The sequence below is a fragment of the Podarcis bocagei genome (genome assembly GCF_964188305.1).
Source record: "Podarcis bocagei genome assembly, chromosome: 1".
In the NCBI taxonomy this organism is placed as follows: domain Eukaryota; kingdom Metazoa; phylum Chordata; class Lepidosauria; order Squamata; family Lacertidae; genus Podarcis; species Podarcis bocagei.
The window spans coordinates 14121058-14141803 of record NC_138125.1 but is presented as its reverse complement, the minus strand read 5'-3'; the positions used below and the strand labels follow the sequence as shown (position 1 = coordinate 14141803).

Sequence of the window (20746 nt, the reverse complement as noted above, 5' to 3'; positions counted from 1 at the left end):
TGGAAGCTGCCCAGAGTGGCTGGGAAAACCCAGCCAGATGGGCGGGGTATTAATAATAATAATAATAATAATAATAATAATAATAATAATAATAATAATAATAATTAACATGAGTGGAACCCTCCAAGTGATCAGGGACTCTTCCTTATAGGGGTCCCCAGCTGTGTAGAGAATTCCTCTTGTGTGCAAATGGGCACAATTATAAATCCCTTGCAAACTGCCCTAGCTCAAGATGGGACAGTCTTAGACCGAATAGGCCAGGCTGCCATCCTTGGGGATGTCAGGGACAGGGCTTACAAGGTGGATAGAAGAGCAGATCATCTACTCGAACCATCTCTGGGAGAGTGAAACAAAGAGCATGGAAATAGGGAGGTGGGGAGAGAGATAGCTTTGCAGGGGAGAAAGTGACTTGGAAAGAGAGAACAGAAGATTTAATTAGACTGAGGGAGACTCGGAGGCTGAGATAGCACTGGGGACCCTGCGGGAGTCAGGAAATTGGTTTAGGCGGAGAATGGAGATCAAGAAAGCCAGCAAATTGCCAGGGAAGACTCCTGGCACATTGGATCAATGGCAAGTGCAGGATTTAATTCCAGCTATCATAAGACCAATGTGGAAAACAGATGACAAAAAGCTATTGTCTTGGCGATGTCTGCTTGCCTTTGAAGAAACAAATGTGACTGGTCTGTTTGCTTTTCTCATCTCTCTCTCTCTCTCTCTCTCTCTCTCTCTCTCTGTCTTTCAGCGGCGCCATCAAGGCAGGACTTTGGGGCAGGCATCCAGAGCCCCACTCTGAACAGTTGCTCTCATCCACCCCAAATGCAGAAGAATTGGCTCTCCATTGTCAGCAAAAGCAATTTATCTTTCGTTGGTTTTCTAAATTGGTGTCCTGCCTTTCCACCACATACTGCTCACACAGCAGCTAAGAGCAAAAAGAAGAACATGATAAAACACAACAGAAATGCCACGAAACACAAAAGTTCTTAAATACATAATAAGAATATGGGAATACCCATTGCCATCTGAAAAGCACACACCACACTACTCTGTAAAACAATTAAGTCAGATAGGGTATTCCGTTTGCACAGTGTTGGATACAACCCTTTAAAAATCACTTCCTTCCTTCCTTCCTTCCTTCCTTCCTTCCTTCCTTCCTTCCTTACTTACTTACTTCCTTCCTCTATCGCCTTCATTGCTTTACATTCAAAACAATATCAAAGCAGCATGCAAAACAGCAATCACAGGCAATGCAAGAGAATCTCCAAGCGATGTAGAAAACAGAAATCAAATACATCCTGTTAATAATCAAATACGGAACCTTTTGAAAATGACATCCTTGTGTTTAGTCATTATCACTTAGAAGCGCAGAGGCATTCATATCCCTCCGTGCAAAGCCCCAGTTACTTTGAACAACAAAGACAGCAGACAGAAGAAAAACTCAGCTGGCCTTGGAATGCAAATAAAAACAATCTCCACCCCCCCACACACACACCTGGGGCACTAAATACTAGGGCTGTGCACTATTTGGGGCGGAATCCCATATCAAGTCAGGCCCATCTCATCCCATCCTGCAAAGGGGAAGTACCCACTTTCTCCAGTCTCTCTCTGTACTCACCCCTCCCATCTCACCTTCTTATTTCTCCTCTCATAGACTCAGAGAATTGCACTTTTCTTCCAAGGAGCTCAAAGTGGTGTACATAACTCTCCCCCCTCCTCATTTCACCCTGACAATACTCTTGTGAGGTGGCTAGCCTGAGATACAACGACTGGCCCAAGGTCACCCAGTGGGGATTTGAACCCTGGTCTCCGAGGTTCTAGACCAACACTCTAACAATTACACCATACTGGCTCTCCAAGAGATGGCAGTCTAATATCTGCTTGAGCCACTCTAGGAAGGCATAGCCCACCACACCCTATTAGTTCCATTGTGTGGAGAGTTCCCGCTCCCCCCCCCCCGTGGAAATAAAGACACATGACACAAATATTAAGGTTAATGGGCTAAATAAGGCCACAACTTTATTGGTTACAGGTGATGAGTGGTATTGGCTTAGGCATTGGTCCTAACCGACTATATCCAACTTCAGCCCATTCGCTTGAAGTCTGGGAAGGGTTAACCACGAGTAGGGGGAGTCCTGCTGATGCACATCAACTAGGAACTCCCCCGGGGTCACCGCTCGGGGGCATGCCTTAGGCCCTCACCTCCATAGGCTTTATTGGACTACCCTTCAATATGCGGGGCAGGTGACGGAGCTTCCTCCCCTCTTCCAACTACAGAACAATACCAGTGCCTAAATGCCAATACCAAGAAAGTTGTGACGATTTGCTATGAGGTAGGCGAAAACCAAGTGGCTGGTGCCAATTTGCCAAGTGGAAAAATTCCTACCAGGCCCCTCAGCGGTGAACAACCAAGGTCCATAGCAAGGTCAAGGAATGAAAACCTTATAGGGCGGGAGGCTGGGAAAAGCAGAAACAGCCGGCAGGCGGTGAAAGAGGGAAATCCCTGGCTGCATCCTGCCTTAAGTAGGGCAGGCCACGCCCCCAGAGCCAACCGCTTGGCTGGCTAGGGGATGACGCGGCTGGGAATCCCCCAATCGCACAGAGCTGGGCTCCAGCCGCTGCGTGCGTGGTGGGGCCGTGAAGCCTGCAACTCCACCTCCTTTGAAGGGCGGAAGTGGCTTTGCTGAACCACTCTTAGAGTTTAGGAGTTTCTCCTAAATCTACCTTCCTGCCTTAGGATCTAATTGAGCACTCAGCGGGCAGCAGAGAGCAAGACTTTGCCTTGCCCTATGGGACAGACCTTCAGGTGCTGGGAGGACGCTATCATGTTTCATTGCAGACTTTCTGTCTGTAGGTTTTCATTGGGATCGATACAGATACTGGCAAACTATCTAAAATGTGGGGTGTGTGTCCATAAAATAAATAAAATTAAAACCAAATGACTGCCTCAAAATTCTAGATGTAGGGCAGAGGTCAGCTTGAATTTAAGAAGCAAGCGAATCACGACATCCTTAAATCTCTGTGTGGGTTTGTGCCATGTGTTTCCCTGTTTGTTCATGTGTTGTGCTTTATCTGTGAACATCGCTGAAGGGGACCTTCCATAACTGGGGAGCCACCACTGAAAAGGCCCTCTCCAAAGAAGAAGAAGAAGAAGAAGAAGAAGAAGAAGAAGAAGAAGAAGAAGAAGAAGAAGATGATGATGATGATGACTGGCCCTCTCCCACCACATCTCATATAGCAGAGGCACCCAGAGAAGGACTTTTGAAGAAGACCCTACATTTTAGGTATGTCATGGAAAGGTCAGTGAAAGGTACTTCCTTATCCAACTTCCAACACTTAAATTAAAACCTCAGGAAAATTCAGAACAGCTCTGTTTCCACATCTAAACCTGCAGCGACGATGCTTTAGAATTCCTGGTTTAAATTCACAGCAGTCTCTTCCAATTTCGCAGTGGGTGGATGTGCTCCTTGCCTACACATCACTACAGAGAAAGAACATCACCATAGCAAAAAGACAAGATTCCCTCAGTATTTTAAAGTTGCCAAAGGTGTTGAGAGGATTTTGTTTTTAATTAGTTCCTATCTGCAATGCAATGCTATAAAAGTATAATAAAGCTCAAATCTCATTTGTTCCACTTCATGTTCCTCCCATGCAATGGGGGTGGGAAGCCTCTATAAAAAGCAGCATCTGTGCTCATGTTGTATGCTAGAAAGTTATCACATGGCCACTAATTCCATTGACATCTTTTAATTGTCCGTTCTGCTGTCTATTTCCATTTGCTACATCATTATTTGGGAAACTTTTTAGTAGCATACATAGAGCAGCATGGAGCTAGAGCTGTTAACTTTTCTAACAAGGTTGGCACTGGAAACTGACATGGCCATTGATGTATCAAGTGCCTTGCCAGATATATAAAATAGTTTTTTTTTAAAAAAAAAAAATCGTTCCAGCAGGAGATTATATTTCTATACTTTGCTCATAAACATTTATTTTACAAAAGAAACCACATTCCATTTAAGTTAACGACTTAGTGGTACCTCATCTGTTTGCATTCTGTGCAAAATGCCAAGTTTAAAACATCAATAATGCCCAGAATTGAAAAATCATAAAAGCAGGAGGAGGCAGTGGCAAAAATGAGGTCTTGGTTTGATTATATTCTGCGAAATATTTCTTGGTGAGAGATGAACCTATCTGTCAGTTTCGGTTTCTCATTCTTAACCTCAATTCTCCACAACAGAAGATATATTTTAGGGAAGTTTTTAATGACTGATGTTTTAATGTATTTTTAACCTTCTGTTGGAAGCCGCCCAGAGTGTCTGGGGAAACCTAGCCAGATGGGCAGGGTAGGTAGAAACAAACAAACAAACAAACAAACAAACAAATAAATAAAATGAATATCCTCATGAAAAAACTTCAGCATTTAAGTGCATTTTCCCAAATATACACGTTTTTGAATGCATTTGTCTAATACACACATTTCTGCAAGCTATTTTCCCGAATATAATGCAATTTTGTATGTCATTTTTGTATGTGTTTTTTAATGCACCCTTTACCCTAATAAAGACATACTTGTACACACTGCATTTACACACTTTCCAAATTTGGAGCAGTTTGAATTTTGCAGGATTGCTGTGTTTTGGTTCACAATTTTTTTTGGGGGGGGGAGTGCAAATTGCCTTTAGATGGAAACTGAAACTCATTTCTTCCCCATCTTTAGTTGTGGAAATATTTTCCATTTGTGAAAGGAAGCAGGATGCATTTTGAATTTATAACTGAGGACAAGATACACAACCTCTTTATATTCTTAGAGATAAGAATCTGAAACCATGTGTTAACACAGCTCCATCAACGTCATGAACATTTGCTGGGAAAAATCTAAATCTTCACACGAGCCAATGCTAAACAAATATACCATATATATATATATATACACACACACACACATATATATATAGCGCTAAAGCCCATTTCTGGTTTCTTTATTTGTCACAGTATAGTGTGATCATGAACCAGAACATAAATGAACGAATCTATATCTCTATGGCTCCCATTCAGCACTATGGCACAAAGTACGTCAGCAAAAGTACATTTGTACAGCACAGTACATGAAAAATCAATTTGCTGTAACTAGCAAGGATGTTGGGGAAGGGACATCCTCCCCAGTCATGAGAAATGTTAAGTGCCTTTGCATTTATAATTGAGAACAAATCATGTCTCTTCTCAGATTTTAAAGCATGTGTTTGTGGGGGCAGAAATATGTCTTGAGCTTCTCACAAGACAGCTGGACCTCTGGGAGGGCAAAGGTGTGTCTTATTCCTTCTTATAAGAAAATAAGTGATCTGGACTGATCTAACCTTTATGGAGCAGGGACCCAATGGTGCAGTGTTAATTGTAGAGAGAGCAGTCATTGTTGGACTCAAAGCATTATTCAAATATTTTTCCTGTATGAACCTGGAGATCTCCCTTGAGATGCCCTTCCTTAAGTGGGTTTAGATGGCTACTGAAAAGAGGGACTTTCCTTTAAAAAGGACCATGAAACTCTCTCCTAAAGGATATCTGCCTGGCACCTTCAGTGCTATCCATCTGGCACATTCTCAGGCAAAACCCCTTCTGTTCAATTGGATTTTTGATAGTTAACTTTGGTGGTGTAATGTAATGTAATGTAATAATTTAATGTAATGTTGTTGTTTAGTCGTTTAGTCGTTTAGTCACGTCCGACTCTTCGTGACCCCATGGACCAGAGCACGCCAGGCACTTCTGTCTTCTACTGCCTCCCGCAGTTTGGTCAAACTCATGCTGGCAGCTTCGAGAACACTGTCCAACCATCTCGTCCTCTGTCGTCCCCTTCTCCTTGTGCCCTCCATCTTTCCCAACATCAGGGTCTTTTCCAGGGAGTCTTCTCTTCTCATGAGGTGGCCAAAGTATTGGAGCCTCAGCTTCAGGATCTGGGCTCACTCAGGGCTGATTTCCTTCAGAATGGATCGGTTGGATCTTCTTGCAGTCCATGGGACTCTCCAGAGTCTCCTCCAGCACCATACTTCAAAAGCATCAATTCTTTGGCGATCAGCCTTCTTTATGGCCCAGCTCTCACTTCCATACATCACTAGTAATCTAATCCAATCTAATCCATTATAGTGTTTGGTTTGCTCCATAACAGTTGCCCGCTCAGCTTGGTCTCTATATCGCATACAGGCTACCAATAGTTAATTTCTACCAGTCTCCATTATTTTGATGCAGAATTATCTTTTGCTTGCTGTTCTGTTTTGTAATATGGTATGTTTTAATTGAATTTTGTAAGCTGCCTTGAATGCTATTTGGCAGGAGGGGAAAAGGAATGAACGAATAGAATTACCTCCCCAAGGTTCTCACCAACATACACCTGGCTCTTCGAGGTAGTGCAATTTTTACCTGTCTTTTCTTTTTAAAGATATTTATTAAAAGTTTTTAAGATATAACAAGAAAAAAGAAAAATAAACATACAAAATAAAAAACAGTTAAAAACACACATTAATTTTCAATAACATAACTTCCATACACTTATTTCCTCGGACCTCCTCATACCTCCCTTCTTTGTATTCCAGTTCGATTTGTTAGTTCAGCAAATCCTTACCATTAAACTTTTACCCATTTGTAAAACCTCTTTTTTTTTCATATCTCTTAAAGCATTACAGCTGGAAACCGCTTAGTTTCTATCCAACATCCTTCTAACATTCATTAATTTTACAATGTTTCTGTAAGTAGTCTTTGAATTTCTTCCAGTCTTCTTCCACCGACTCTTCTCCCTGGTCTCGGATTCTGCCAGTCATTTCTGCCAATTCCATGTAGTCAATCACCTTCATCTGCCATTCTTCCAGGGTGGGTAGATCTTGTGTCTTCCAATACTTTGCAATAAGTATTCTTGCTGCTGTTGTTGCATACATAAAAAAAGTTCTGTCCTTCTTTGGCACCAATTGGCCGACAATAGAGCCTTTTGCACATAACAAAATATGTATTTTATCAGAGTAATTGTTGAAGTTATCTTATAATTTGGAAATGTACATCCAGTGCAATTTTTACCTGTCAGGGCGTAGACATTCTGCTTTAAAGGGAATGGGGTCTAGGCAGTGGGTCCAGAACAATGGTGATGATGACCTCCATTGCTGCTTCTTTCATCCCAGGCCAGGCTAAAAATGCCAGAAAGAGAAAAGGGAAATTTTGGTGGCTAATATTATAGTGCTCTCCCCAAGAATTATGGTTTCCTGATCTTCAACCAACTCTTTCTCTCTCTCTTATTCTCTCTCTCTCTCTCTCTCTCCCCCCCCCCCACACACTTTTTGAAATGTTAGATAGACCTTGTCTTGCTTTCCCCTGTGAAAATAATGCAGCCACTTCACTTCATCTCAGAAATGCTGGGGCTGGAGACACAGAGGGTTGAGAGACACACACACAAATACATTCGAGGCCAAAAAGACCTCAGAACTCAACTTGAACTTCAATTGAACTTCCACAGTGTCTCAGAGCTGCTTTTTCAAAGGAAGCTCGATCATTAGCTTCCTTTAATTCCTCCTTTGCAAACCTGCCTTTCCTGCTCAGGGAGGGCCAAAAGTATTAATCTCACAGGAAAGGATGAGCTCACAGTATTTCCCAGCTCATTCTGAAGCTGGAAATACCAAATGTCTCCAAGGGGCTCTATTTTTATGATATTTCCAAACCAGATCTTGGGCGAGTTGGAATGAAGGTCAGGCAACTCTGTGTGTCTGAAATACAACTGCTCCCTCTGAGCCTGCTCAAGAACTTGCCTTGGCTTCTGGGAGGCCTTCTTGTTGACCGAAGGAATTATGGTTTGTGGAGCTGAGGGAAAGATCTGTTTCCATCATGGCACCCAGATTATGAAATGCTCTACATCTTCACTGCCTGTTTTTTAAATGAGGCATTGAAAAGTGCATTATTTCAGTGGGCATTTCCACCCCCCCCTTACATGTTTAGCCTGGAGAAGAGGAGGTTAAGGGGTGATATGATAGCCATGTTCAAATATATAAAAGGATGTCACATAGAGGAGGGAGAAAGGTTGTTTTCTGCTGCTCCAGAGAAGCGGACACGGAGCAACGGATCCAAACTACAAGAAAGAAGATTCCACCTAAACATTAGGAAGAACTTCCTGACAGTAAGAGCTGTTCGACAGTGGAATTTGCTGCCAAGGAGTGTGGTGGAGTCTCCTACTTTGGAGGTCTTTAAGCAGAGGCTTGACAACCATATGTCAGGAGTGCTCTGATGGTGTTTCCTGCTTGGCAGGGGGTTGGACTCGATGGCCCTTGTGGTCTCTTCCAACTCTATGATTCTATGTTTTTCCCTCTGTTTTGAGCAATAGACTCAGAGTAAGGTGAGGCATCAGTTGTCACCCTGGACATTTATTTATTTTCATGTACAGTGGTGCCTCAGGTTACATACGCTTCAAGTTACATATACTTCAGGTTACAGACTCCGCTAACCCAGAAATAGTGCTTCAGGTTAAGAACTTTGCTTCAGGATGAGAACAGAAATTGTGCTCCAGTGGCGCGGCGGCAGCAGGAGGCCCCATTAGCTAAAGTGGTGCTTCAGGTTAAGAACAGTTTCAGGTTAAGAACAGACCTCCAGAACGAATTAAGTACTTAACCCGAGGTACCACTGTATTGTTTAAGACAGGGTTACCAGATGTCCCCGGTTCCCGGGGAAAGTCCCCGGATTTGCAAATCTGTTCCTGGACAAATTCCGTCCCTGGAATGTCCCCAGATTTGCAAATCTGTCCCCAGGAAACGTGGCAGCAGCAGCCTCAGCAGCCCGGAGCCAGTCTGGTAGTGCATTTGGCTCTGGCTGGCTTCAGGAACTGCTCACTGCTGTAGCGCCCGCCATTTTTCTTGCACCACAGCAGTGAGCAGCGAACAAGCAAAGGGGGAAGGGGATCGGGGAAGGCTCAGGAGTCACGGGAGAGTAGTGAGCCGTTGCCCAGTTTTTTTAAAAAAAACTCTGTGCATTTATGTTTCACAAGGTGCGAATGAAGGACTTTGCACCTTTATACAATATGCATGTGTGCTTGGGCCCAGGGTCTTTTGCCTCACCATCCCCACTTCTGACTCCCTGTTGCTACTCAGCTTCAAAAAGGAAAACAAAACAAAAACAAAAAACAGGGTCCCCGGATTCATTGAAAAATGTCTGGTGACCATAGTTTAAGACTACTTGAATTATGTTGTTGTCAGGGGCTCAGGAGCAGAGGCACAGGGGAGAGAGGAGATGGAGAGCGAAGGGGAAGAATCTGAGGGCAGCGTAGGGGAGTATGTCAGTGACCCGAGAGTTTCCATGAGCTTCTCCAGCGAATCAGAAGATTCCCAGAAGGAGGCGCCCACGGTCAGGGCAAGGGGGGTCCCAGGGGGGTCACAACAGAAACAAGGGGCCAGCGGGGACTCCCAAAGCAGCAGCTGAAAATCAGGACCAGCTTCCCCACCAGAGCGTAGTGGGGGGGGGGGGAAGAGTCCCATGTGTCAGGGCCAGCGTCTCCTCCAGCAGGGAGAGAAGATGAGTCAGGGCTGACCACGCCTCTGTCGGAGAGTGAGGGAACGGAGGGGAGGTCAGGTCCAGCTAGCCTCCCCAAAGGGGGAAGCAGTGACAGGAGCAGTGTAACGGTCAGGAGGAAGGTTGCCGGCTGGGCACGCGCGCCAAGTTCGAATGTACAGGCGCGTGGGACAGCAGAAAACCCGGATTGGGAACCAGGTCCTAAAGCCCGCCGGAGGAAGGGGAAGATTCAGGGGACTCAGCGTCAGAAGAGTCTAGGAAGGGCGAGACCCCAGCGGACGGGTGGAGCCAGAGGAGGAAAGAGCAAAGGAAGAGGTGGAGCAAGGCTAGAGTCTTAAACTGGTGTCTGGGGGGAGGAGATTCAGACGGAGCTTCAGCGGTCTAGAGTTTCAGACGTAGAGCTGCGCGCTGCGGCTGTGAAAGCGAAACTGAACTTCAATAAAGACTTTTGTATATAAGAACGAACTGGCGTTGGTCCTTTGTGAGCTGGGACCTCGGGCAGCTCTGACAGTTGTATTTTTGTAATTCCGTAAACTTCTTGATGCTGTAAACTCCCATGAACATGGTTTGACTATAGAAAGGAGGCATGCAAATAAACAAAGGTGACGAATGTTATGTATTTATTTCAAGTCCGTCCCTTAAATTATTGCTTTGTACTTTTTATATTTATAAAATGTGTTTGATGCTCTATTATATGCATATAATGCTGTACGCCACTCTGATTTTTTATGGTACGGCGGTATATAAATACTTCTATATAAACCAACTTTCAATAATGTATTGTCATTTGTTGGAAATAAGGCAGAACCCCATTGTCTTCTATAACTGACAGTGTTAACTTGCCAGAGCATCATATGGCATGGGACATTATTTTTAACGTGTCGTGAGGAAAAACACTTGGACCATCTGGTACTTTCCTGCCTGTGTGGCATTAGGCCTTGAAATATTCTCGGCTGTTTACTTATTTCTGAGATAGTAGCACTGTGTGGCATTGGGGATGTGCGTGAAAAAGAAGAAAAGAAGATTACCTGTCTCTCCCTTTAGCTGTTTCATTTCCACAGCAGGCAAATGATGCACACAGTGTAATTATATGGAGGGGAGGTTATTTGATGTTTAATTTTGCCTCAACAAACATTACTTGCTTGCTAAGCAGCATTTTAGCCCTATCAGTGTCTTTCTAATAGCTGGGTGGTGGGTTTTTTTGGTTCTTTTTAATTACTGATAATTAGTATTTACACAGAGCCGTTAGCAAACAATTCCTGAAGTGCCTATAGTAATTACATATGTAAATAGTTATGAAAGAAAAATGTGCATGGTGTAATGAAGTGAATAGGGCTGGAATACTCAGCAAAAGGGAGGTCATATCTTAATGGCGAAGGAAAAGAGAAATAAACAGCCCAAGGGATTCAGACCCAGCCACTGCTCATCCCCAGCATCATGAGTGGTCAAGATGGTTTACTGAAAATCAGAAGAGCCTGTAGGATCAGGCGAGTGACCTATCTAGTCCAGCATCCTGTTCTTGCAGCAGCCAACCAGATGCCTGTGCAAAATAATAATACAGTGGACCCTCGAGTTACGTACCTCTCTGGATACGTAATCTTTGGGTTGCAAAAGCAGCAAACCCGGAAGGATTTTTCCAGGTTTTGCTGCTCGCGCATGCGCAGAAGTGCTCTGCATGCTGCATGCATGCACAGAAGCGCTCTATCACACCGCGTGCGTGTCCAAAAGTGGCACCTCTGGTTACAGATTTTTCAGGGTGCGCACAGACCCCCCCCCCCGGAATGAATTACATCCGTATCCAGAGTGTTAAGTTGTGGGTGAACATATCAGACGACACAGCGATTCTTCAAACAGCTCTTGTTTATTCACAGGCCAGAACAGAACTGAACTGAAGGGCTCAGTCAGCCTGCTTATATAGAGCTCCAATACAACGTAACTGTAACAATTTTCTAAAACTATCCAATCACTGAACGTCACTTTCGATCCCTTATTTGCATAACTACAGTATTCCCCTGCTGGCCCAGGGTGAGAACTTCAGTACATAACACACAGGGTCTGCTGTAACAACAACAACAACAGCAGCAACAACCTATTATTTATACCCCGCCCGCCTGACTGGGTTTCCTCAGCCATTCTGGGTGGCTCCCAACAGAATATTAAAAACACAATAAAACATCAAACATTAACAGGGCTGCTTTCACATGTCTTCTAAAAGTCAGATAGTTGTTTATTTCCTTGACATCTGAAGGGAGGGCCCCGGTACTGAGAAGGCCCTCTGCCTGGTTCCCTGTAACTTGGCTTCTCGCAGTGAGGGAACTGCCAGAAGACCCTCAGAGCTGGACCTCAGTGTCTGGGCTGAACAAAGGAGACGCTCCTTCAGGTATACTAGACCAGGGCCATTTAGGGCTTTAAAGGTCAGCACTAACACTTTGAATTGTGCTCAGAAATGTACTGGGAGCCACTGTAGGTCTTTCAAGACCAGGGTTATGTGGTCTTGGCAGCTGCCCCTAGTCACCAGTCTAGCTGCTGCATTCTGGATTAGTTGTAGTTTCTGGGTCACCTTCAAAAGTAGCCCCACGAAGAGCACATTGCAGTAGTCCAAGTGGGAGATGATGATGATGATGATAATAATAATAATAATTTATTTATACCCTGCCCATCTGCCTGGGATTCCCCAGCCACTCTGGGTGGCTTCCAACAAAATATTAAAATACAATAGTCTGTTAAACATTAAAAGCTTCGCTAAATAGGGCTGCCTTCAGATGCCTTCTAAAAGTCTGGTAGTTGTTTTTCTCTTTGACATCTGGTAGGAGGGCTTTCCACAGGGCAGGTGCCACTACCACTACTCTGGCGAGACAATCTGAGGGCAGGCAGGGTCCCAGCCTGCATTCCAGATGGAGCTGGTAGATAGTGGCCCTGAACAGAGAATTGAGCAAGCAGGATCTGAACACAAGAGCACTCCCCCATCCTGTGGCTTTCAGTAGGATGATGGGTAGTGTAGTACATTGGACCCTCGGGTTACGTTACCTTCGGGTAACATAAGTTTCGGGTTGCGAATGCAGCAAACCAGGAAGTGTATACTTCCAGGTTTCACCGTGCGCGCATGCGCAAAAGCGCTCTGCATGCTTCGCGCATGTACAGAAGAACTCTATCGTGCTGTGTGTGCGCGCAGAAGTGTCGCCTCATGTTACAGACTTTTCGGGGTACGTACCGACCCCCAGAACAAATTAAGTTCGTATCCAGAGGGTCCACTGTAGAGTTTGAATGACTAAACACACTCTCTTTGTCCCCATCTGATGTTCATTTTTAGCCATAGCACTGAGTGGATACTGTAGCCCCACATGGACTCTATGCATAATATTAGTTCCGTAATACAACGAATGTTATTTTTTAATACATTTAATACTCTTTTAGCTCCACCCATAGCTCTTTGTAATAGGTGAATCGGTCATTTTCAGTTTTTCTTAAGTTTCTCATTTTTCTCAGCTTGCCTCCATTCTTGCCTCCATTCTTGCATCAGTTTGCATTTTTTTTTAAAAAAAAAAAACCTTCTTGAAAATGCTTGTGCATTTTGGGCCACATTTAATCTTATTTTAATAGGTTGTTTTGCCCACTATTCACATGTTGCAAGCAATTTCCCTTAAAACGGTGCATTTCTGTACAATTTGTGTGTTTTTTCTGGGCAGGGTCAGTTGGAAGATGGCATTGCAACATTTAGAGTGGTGAGAATTCCCAAAGGCCGCTGTGTTTCAGTTTTGCAATGGTTTCTGGAGGTACAGACTAGTTAGATTCACGTCAAAATGGACACAACTCTCTCCCCCATCTCTCCCGTCTTTGGCATGAGCTGTGAGAAAACGAAAAGACATCCCAACCTGCCCCTATTCAGAAAAATCTAAAGTTTCCTGTCTGTTCATTTGTGCCACAGAAAGATCATAATGAGAAGGAAGAGTAGAAAATGATCCCAGTTCCTGCACTGGTTCTTACTGGATAGATTACACAGCATATTCCATTAGTATGGATTATTAAAATGAAATTATCTTTTCCATGTAAGCCTCTACAGACCTAGGCAGAATTAATCCTTCCATTCCATTATAAGCTAGTAAACCTTTATGTTTTGGGGAGAGAGAGAGAGAGAGAGAGCTCCATTCACCTGCAGGCAATCAAATCCAGGAATATGTGCATTATTGTGGCTATGAACTCATGCTCTCTGTTTTCCCTATGCCTCTCCATAAGTCCTGATGCATTCATATTCATCAGACTCGCTGGCATGTGACATGGCAGATAGCCATCAAGGGCTTTCTTTCTCGAGAAATCCTGTTTACAATATCAGAAGCCGCAGATCGCATCAGACTGAGTCACTGGATGGAACCCTAATCTTCTCTCCTGAGGAATAAAAAGACCTGATAGCTCTGAGTAGCCTCACAGAGAGATTATGGCATAACTTTACATTGATGTGAGGTTCTCCTCCCTCCTTCCCCATTTGTCAGCCTCCTGATTGGTGCCTGTCACATTTATAGCGGGACTCTGCTTAATCCGATGGACATGCCAGCCTCCCAAAGCCTGGATCACACTTAGGCTAATCCCCCCTCTGGCATGAGATGGGCAAGCTGATCTTATATTCACATTTCAGCTAATTCAGGTCTCTGCTCTATGCTGAATAGCTCCCCAAATTAATGCTTTGATGGCCTGTAATACTTACCCTGGCAAAGCGCAGGGAGGGGAGGGGATAGATGAATTTGCAAGGGCTCCTGTTGTTATTTGGAACTCATTCTTTGATAGTGATTGGATTTTTTTTGTTTTTATCAGCAGAGGCTATAACTTCAGGTGAAGTGTTTCCCAGGATTTCAGAGCATGACATTATAATTTGCATTTGGTACCCAGCGTGACTGCTCTGCGAGTTCCCCATTACTCACACCGGATCTTGTTAGAGAGGGGAAACAGCAAGGAATGGATTAAAAGAAGCCTAACAGAGAATCTAAAGCCCTCAGAAGGCGGGTATTTTCCAGACATTTATGCATTTTTTTTAAAAAAATCCCAGGCATAGTTGACATGCTTATTTCATTACAAGAAATTTAAAATTAAGAGCACTGTTAAAAACAACAACAACAGTACTTATTTCCTCCCTTCCAAAATCAAATATCAAAACAACATACTAGGAAAAACAATGACAGATCAGTCCTCCAAATGCTTTCATAACATGTCAGATTTTCACCAACTGGTGAAAGCAGGTGAAAGAAGTACCTAGGTAGCCTAAGCTAAGCAGGGCCTCAACCAAAAAGGCCCTGTTGCATATACAGTATCCTCTCTTTAAAAGACAAGGGGGACATGAAGCAGGATGATTAGCTAAGTATGAGGCTAGGTAAATATGGAAAGAGGTGGTTTGTAAAATATCCTGATCCCAATGCAATGGCTAATCTGCCACAGGGCTCTTTGTTGTTATCAGTTCCAGATCGGCCTCCATACCAGTCTGCTGAACTTTAAAAAGGATGCAGGAGGATCGAGGCAGCAGGGAGGTTAGCATGGTGCAAACACATTGAAAAGAGCAACAAATAGGTTCCACTGGTGTGTTAGCACTCTGCCAGCCTCCAGACAGTCTCACTCTCCATCCCAGGTAGTAACAATGATCCACCTGCCAGGAAGCTTGTACAGCATCTCTCCTGCATCTGGCAAACCACTTCTGCAGGGCATAAGCATTTGAAAGCAAGCTTCATCTTACCTATCCTATTTGGGCAAATGTGCACCCATAACCTGATTCATCACTCAAGTCTGTATGCTTGTAAGCATTAAAAGGATGCACTTACTGTGCCCACAATGAAACTAGGATGCATTGCTGTATTAAGCAAGGACAAAGCAGGTAATTCTGCCCCATTTCAGTCTGACGCTTAATCCACAGGTCTGCTCTATCTTGTTCTTCCTGCTGGCATCCTATTGAATCTGGTCTCATCTCTTCCACCTCACTAACTACAACTTGTATGCATTCCGTGTGAAATGTACTTGATGCTTTTCAATGTATTCACCAGGAACATAGTCATTTTGTACAGATCTTTTACACAAAACAGCACTTTTGTGTTCTTTTAAAAAGAAATCAGGAGAAGGCTGGAAACTGCTCCAAACCAGCTCATGAGCACTGGGTTGGTCCACTGCAAAATGCAGATCAAATGAATTCTTCACCATCCCTAAACTGTATTAGTCCCAGCTCACATCACATGCTCTTTTCTTCCCACAAACAAAATCAGGCATGCATTTGACATGAACTGAACTATCATAAATATTGGGGAGTGTTTGGCTCATTACAGTTTGGACATTATATCTGTAGCTGTAGCTGTGGGAATCAGACCAATCTCTTTTGGGACACTCTGTGCCTTTCTCATTCGACTCGTTATTCAGGACCAAATTTAGCGTGTCTTTCCCCCCATTCACAATAGCGAAGGGAATCTAAAAATGGTTATAACCCCTTTTCCCCTTTTCACAGAAGTGAACGAAATTTGTAAACAGAGGAGCCCATTCAGAGTGGATGAAGCCTGCCAAATCATAGACAGATAGTTCACCCAGGGCTTTTCATGCATGGCACCTTTAAAGTTCTATGTCATTTAAAAAACAGCTCTCTTATTTTCTGCCAGAACTGGACGCCATTTTTCAGGCACTCAGCTTCCTGGCTTCCCACAGGCATCTGATTGGTCACTGTGGGAGAAGGATGCGGGACTAGTTTCCTGTTGCCCTGTCTGAGGGGATGAATCCTGCCAAATTTCAGAACGGTATCTGCAGTGGTTTTCCTACGAGAATATACTTTGTGGGTGGATACAATACCAATCACAGGGGGTGGGGATGGTGGAGGAAAAATATTAACAGTGGCAATGCTATGATCTTCACATATTCTGTTGTTGATTTTAATAAGAATGGCTATGTAATTTTGGCAGGATTATTTCAAAAGCCATAATGGCCCAAATACAGGAGATTCGTAATCTATGTCATGAACCTCTTGTGAAGATAAACACCATTTCACTTAACTCCGGACCCTGCAATCATCATCGGAGGCCTGTCTTCATCTGCCTTTTCCAGAAGAGGTCCAGAGAACAAGCCTTTTCTGGGGTGGCTTCCCGTTTGTGGAATGCCCTCCCCACAGAGACTCGCCTGGCATCTTTGCTACATATTTTTAGGGGCCGGGCAAAAGCATTCCTCTTCTCCCAGACTTTTGGCATTGGCTGATGAGCATTCTATGTGTTGGTGGGAGGGAGAATGATTGGTTTGTTGTTGTTGTTGTCGTCAGGGCCGTCTTTAGCATATGTGCTGCTGGGGTGCAAAGATCTGCCCAGCACCCCAAAATTTAGTTTAGCCCCCAAATTAACTTTTATTATGCTTATGTCAGACACCACGCTTACGCCTTATCTCTTGTTTATGAAAAAAGGGAGGAAAAGGAAACAACCTTTTTTCATTTGCTCATTTATTTACAATCCACTTATACTTAAGTATACAACACCACCACACTTAAACTTATATTGTTTAGGCACCTACTTAGGAGAAACATCAGTCGTGTCAAAGGTGCCGCTAGCACCGCAGCTCAATACAATACGTAACATAATATTTTGATGTAAGAGTTAATTTCATGTGCACAGCACCATTGAGAATGAAAAGCCGTCACTGAGTCTGGCAAGCGCCACCATTGTGAATGACGTTACAAGGGCCGCTGCTGGCACATCGCATCTTTGGTAAATGAGCACACAAAGTCGAAAGTCCTTTAGTGAAACAGTAGGTATACATTTCGGTAATACCTAGGCATATATGTATTTTGTTTTTCTAGCTTGATGAAAATTATTTATTATTTCATAACAGGTAGATACTTAAGAGCTTAGGCAACTTCAGCGGCGGGTGCCTGGTGCCCCCAAAATTCAGCGCCCGGGTGCCCCGCACCCCTTGCACCCCCGGGTAAAGACGGCCCTGGTTGTTGTTGTTGTTGCTGCTGCTGTTGCTATGTACTTTGTGTACTCTTTTTATATTTTTATGTTGTGAACTGCCCATGATCTTCAGAGGGCAGTATACAAATTTAAAAATAAAAATCACATACAGTATGTCACATCTACAGGTGATCTATGGGTGGCCCTGCAGAAGTTTTTGGACTGTAACTCTCATCATCCCTGACCATTGGCCATGCTGGTTGGGGCTGATGGGAGTTGGTGTCCATTAGCATGTGAAGAGCCCTGTATTTTCTACCTGAATCTGTAACCAAACACATCCAGACACCATCATAACACACAACCATTGTTTGCTTGGTGTTGTGCCGACAGGAGGTGAATTTCATCAGGCTATATAAATCATGAATGTTGAATCACATCCGTCTGGTGACCTTCTGAGTAATGCACCCCTCACTAAAGAACAGGCACCAAATGATGCAACACTGAGAACAATAATGATGCATTAGTGAGATCATCTCTGATGATGGAATGTGCACAAGATGGAAAAGAGCAAATTATGGGCAATGAACCAGTTGTTCTGCTAATAATCAGAATGAGCCCTGCCAAAATGAATGAGAAGGAAGAGGAAAGCCAGCCCAAAATGTGATTTTGGTTTGCCATTTGACTCATGAGCTTCTAGCTGATCATGTGCCAGTCTTTTTAGCCAGTTAATTAATTAAATTTAAATGTATTTGCATAATGATCCAAACCTCAATATAGACTCCTGTGGTTGCAGAGGGATATGTGAGATAAACAGCAATCAAAGGAAGGGAATCTTGAATATATTCCTTTTCCAGTTCATGTTAGAATAGGGCTTCCATATGTCTGGAATTTCCTGGACATAGCCGGGATTTGTCCTTTGAAAATGGCATCTGGTTGGATTTATTTATTTATTTATTTTAAAAAAAATCAGTTCAAATGTCCAGGAAAACCCGGGCATATGACAGCCTATATAGGAAGTGTTGAATTTTTGCTGAATTTTCAAAAAACACACAAAAAACCCTGAAAAGCTTTTGTGTCCAGGTTTTCACTTCTTGAAATATGGTAACCCTATGTTAGAATTGCATGCTAGAATTAATATAGCCTCAAAAATAAACTAGTGTGTGATGCAGATTCAGGGTTTACTAGACAAGAAAGCAGGAGACCTATGATTTAATCACACATACCATTTTTTTTATTTACAAAAATTACAAATAGAGTTGTTTGAGGGTCCAATCTGAATGAGGGTTCCAACACTGTGTTGTATGTACTTCTTAACACCCACCCGTCCTCCCTCGTGATTTTCCTTAATTACCAACTGGATCCTACACACAGACCCCACAGACCAGCTGTTGTTTCAACTGGGTGAAAGCATAAGAGAAAAGCAAATTTCCCTTCCCAATGTCTCCTTTTGTAATTTAGACAACAACAACAGATATTACATGATGACCTGAGCTCCATTGATAAAGGAAGTATTATAAGAGTGGTGGCAACAGTGAGAGTTTATCAGTGACCCCAATGTGTCTTTGCCAAATCGTCTTCCTAAACTGAGCTTTGAGTGGACCAGAAAGTCAATATGGTATATTGGTTATAGTGTCAACTTTCTGACATCATAAATTAAAAATTTAAAAATTGTCCAGTAGCACCGTAGAGACCAACTAAGCTTGTTCTGGGTATAAGCTTTCATGTGCATGCACACTTCTTCAGACAGTAAGAGCTGTTCAACAGTGGAACAGACTCCCTTGGGAGGTTGTGGAATCTCCTTCATTGGAGGTTTTGAAGCAGAGTTTGGATGGCCATCTGCCCTGGTTGCCTTAGTTGAGATCCCTGCATTACAGGAGGTTGGACTAGATGACCCTCAGGGTCCCTTCCAACTCTACAATTCTATGATTCTATGTCGTAGTGGCTCTCTGGTGTTTCAGGAATCAGCTTTCCCCAGATGTACCTAGAGACACCAGGAATCAGACCTAGAACCTTCCACATGCAAGGCAGATGTTCTGTCGCTTAGACTGCACATCAATATCCTGCGTAGATGTGAACTGTGCAATCCATTTCATCTGTACTCCAGTTAGAGGGTTTTTTTAATTAAGTGAAACAGTAAATCAAAAAATATTATCTCATATTGGTTAGTACATACCAGAATTCTGAAGGTAGCGTGGGTGGTTATCTGCTTGTAGATCTCTAGATATAAATACTCTGCGTGTTCCAATTAGAAGTGATATCTTCATTCAAGAGCAAGCATAGTGTATTCACCCTAATCTGTTTGCAAGCCTAACTCTAGAGCAAACATTGAGAGCTGCCAAACTGGTGTTTGTTGCTGGGTTTGTTTGTTTTTTGGCATAGTGTGTTACTCAAAAATGAAATAGCTACCAGAAACTGTGGAAGAAAGATGCTGTAACGTATGCAACACATCTGATATAGAAATAATTCTGAGTTAGCAGGGTGAAAAGTTACAGGAGTTTTCTTCTGGAAGTCACATCTAAATGAAATGCAACCCTGCACAGTCTTAATACAAACATGCCCCACTTTACATTCTTCTGTTATCAACAATGGATGTTTGTCCATTGTAAGAGACCTTAGGTTGCTGAACTGCTGAAAGGTTTTTTAATAAAAAAAATAACCAGTTTGAAACCCATCTATTGAAATCCAACAAAGAGAGTGTGTGGAGGCACCAGCGAAATTTGCACTTCGTGAACAAATAAGTGAATGGAAACACATATCTCCTTTGAAATTCTCACTCCTTTGAATTTTGTGGTGCACTTCTTCAAGCAAAGATTAATGAAAGGGGCGTGCATCAGTGCACACGTTGCTGAAAACAACATACCAAAATGCACCAACCAGGCCAATAAAAATTGCAATAAAAATGTGTAGACTAGGAAAGGTGCACCTAGAATCATAGAACTGTATGACAGTGTCTACAAATTTTATTACAGACTCATATGCGGAGATGGGGCAAAGTGAGATTAAGATGCTGAGAGAAACTGAAACTGATCAACTCATCCACTTGTGCCATCACTGAGAGGTTCAAAAAGGGAGCTCTCTATGGCCACATATGGACCATCCATTTAAAATCTTACGATGCCACTTCAAATACTCACGACTTTCCCAAAGAACTCTGGGAGCTGTAGTTTGCTAAGGATGCTGAGAGTTGTTAGTGTTGGAAAATTCCATTCCACCTTAAGTTGCAGACATGTGATATTGTTACATGTCACATGTCTGTTTACATTCCAGCACAGTTTGCTGGGAACTTCCGTTTGTGTATAGCTTTTGCTTTTGACTCTCTCTCTGGGGAGACGAAA

The 20746-nt window shown here is 43.2% G+C and overlaps 1 long non-coding RNA gene across 1 annotated transcript; it reads right to left on the bottom strand.

Moving 5' to 3' along the window:
- Window positions 1–683: 683 nt before the first annotated feature.
- On the bottom strand, window positions 684–19711 carry LOC308587679. Its single transcript, XR_014008514.1, has 3 exons — window positions 19585–19711; window positions 7051–7157; window positions 684–919 (listed from the first exon to the last, which is right to left on the bottom strand). It is a non-coding gene; the product is annotated as an uncharacterized lncRNA (long non-coding RNA).
- Window positions 19712–20746: the final 1035 nt, after the last annotated feature.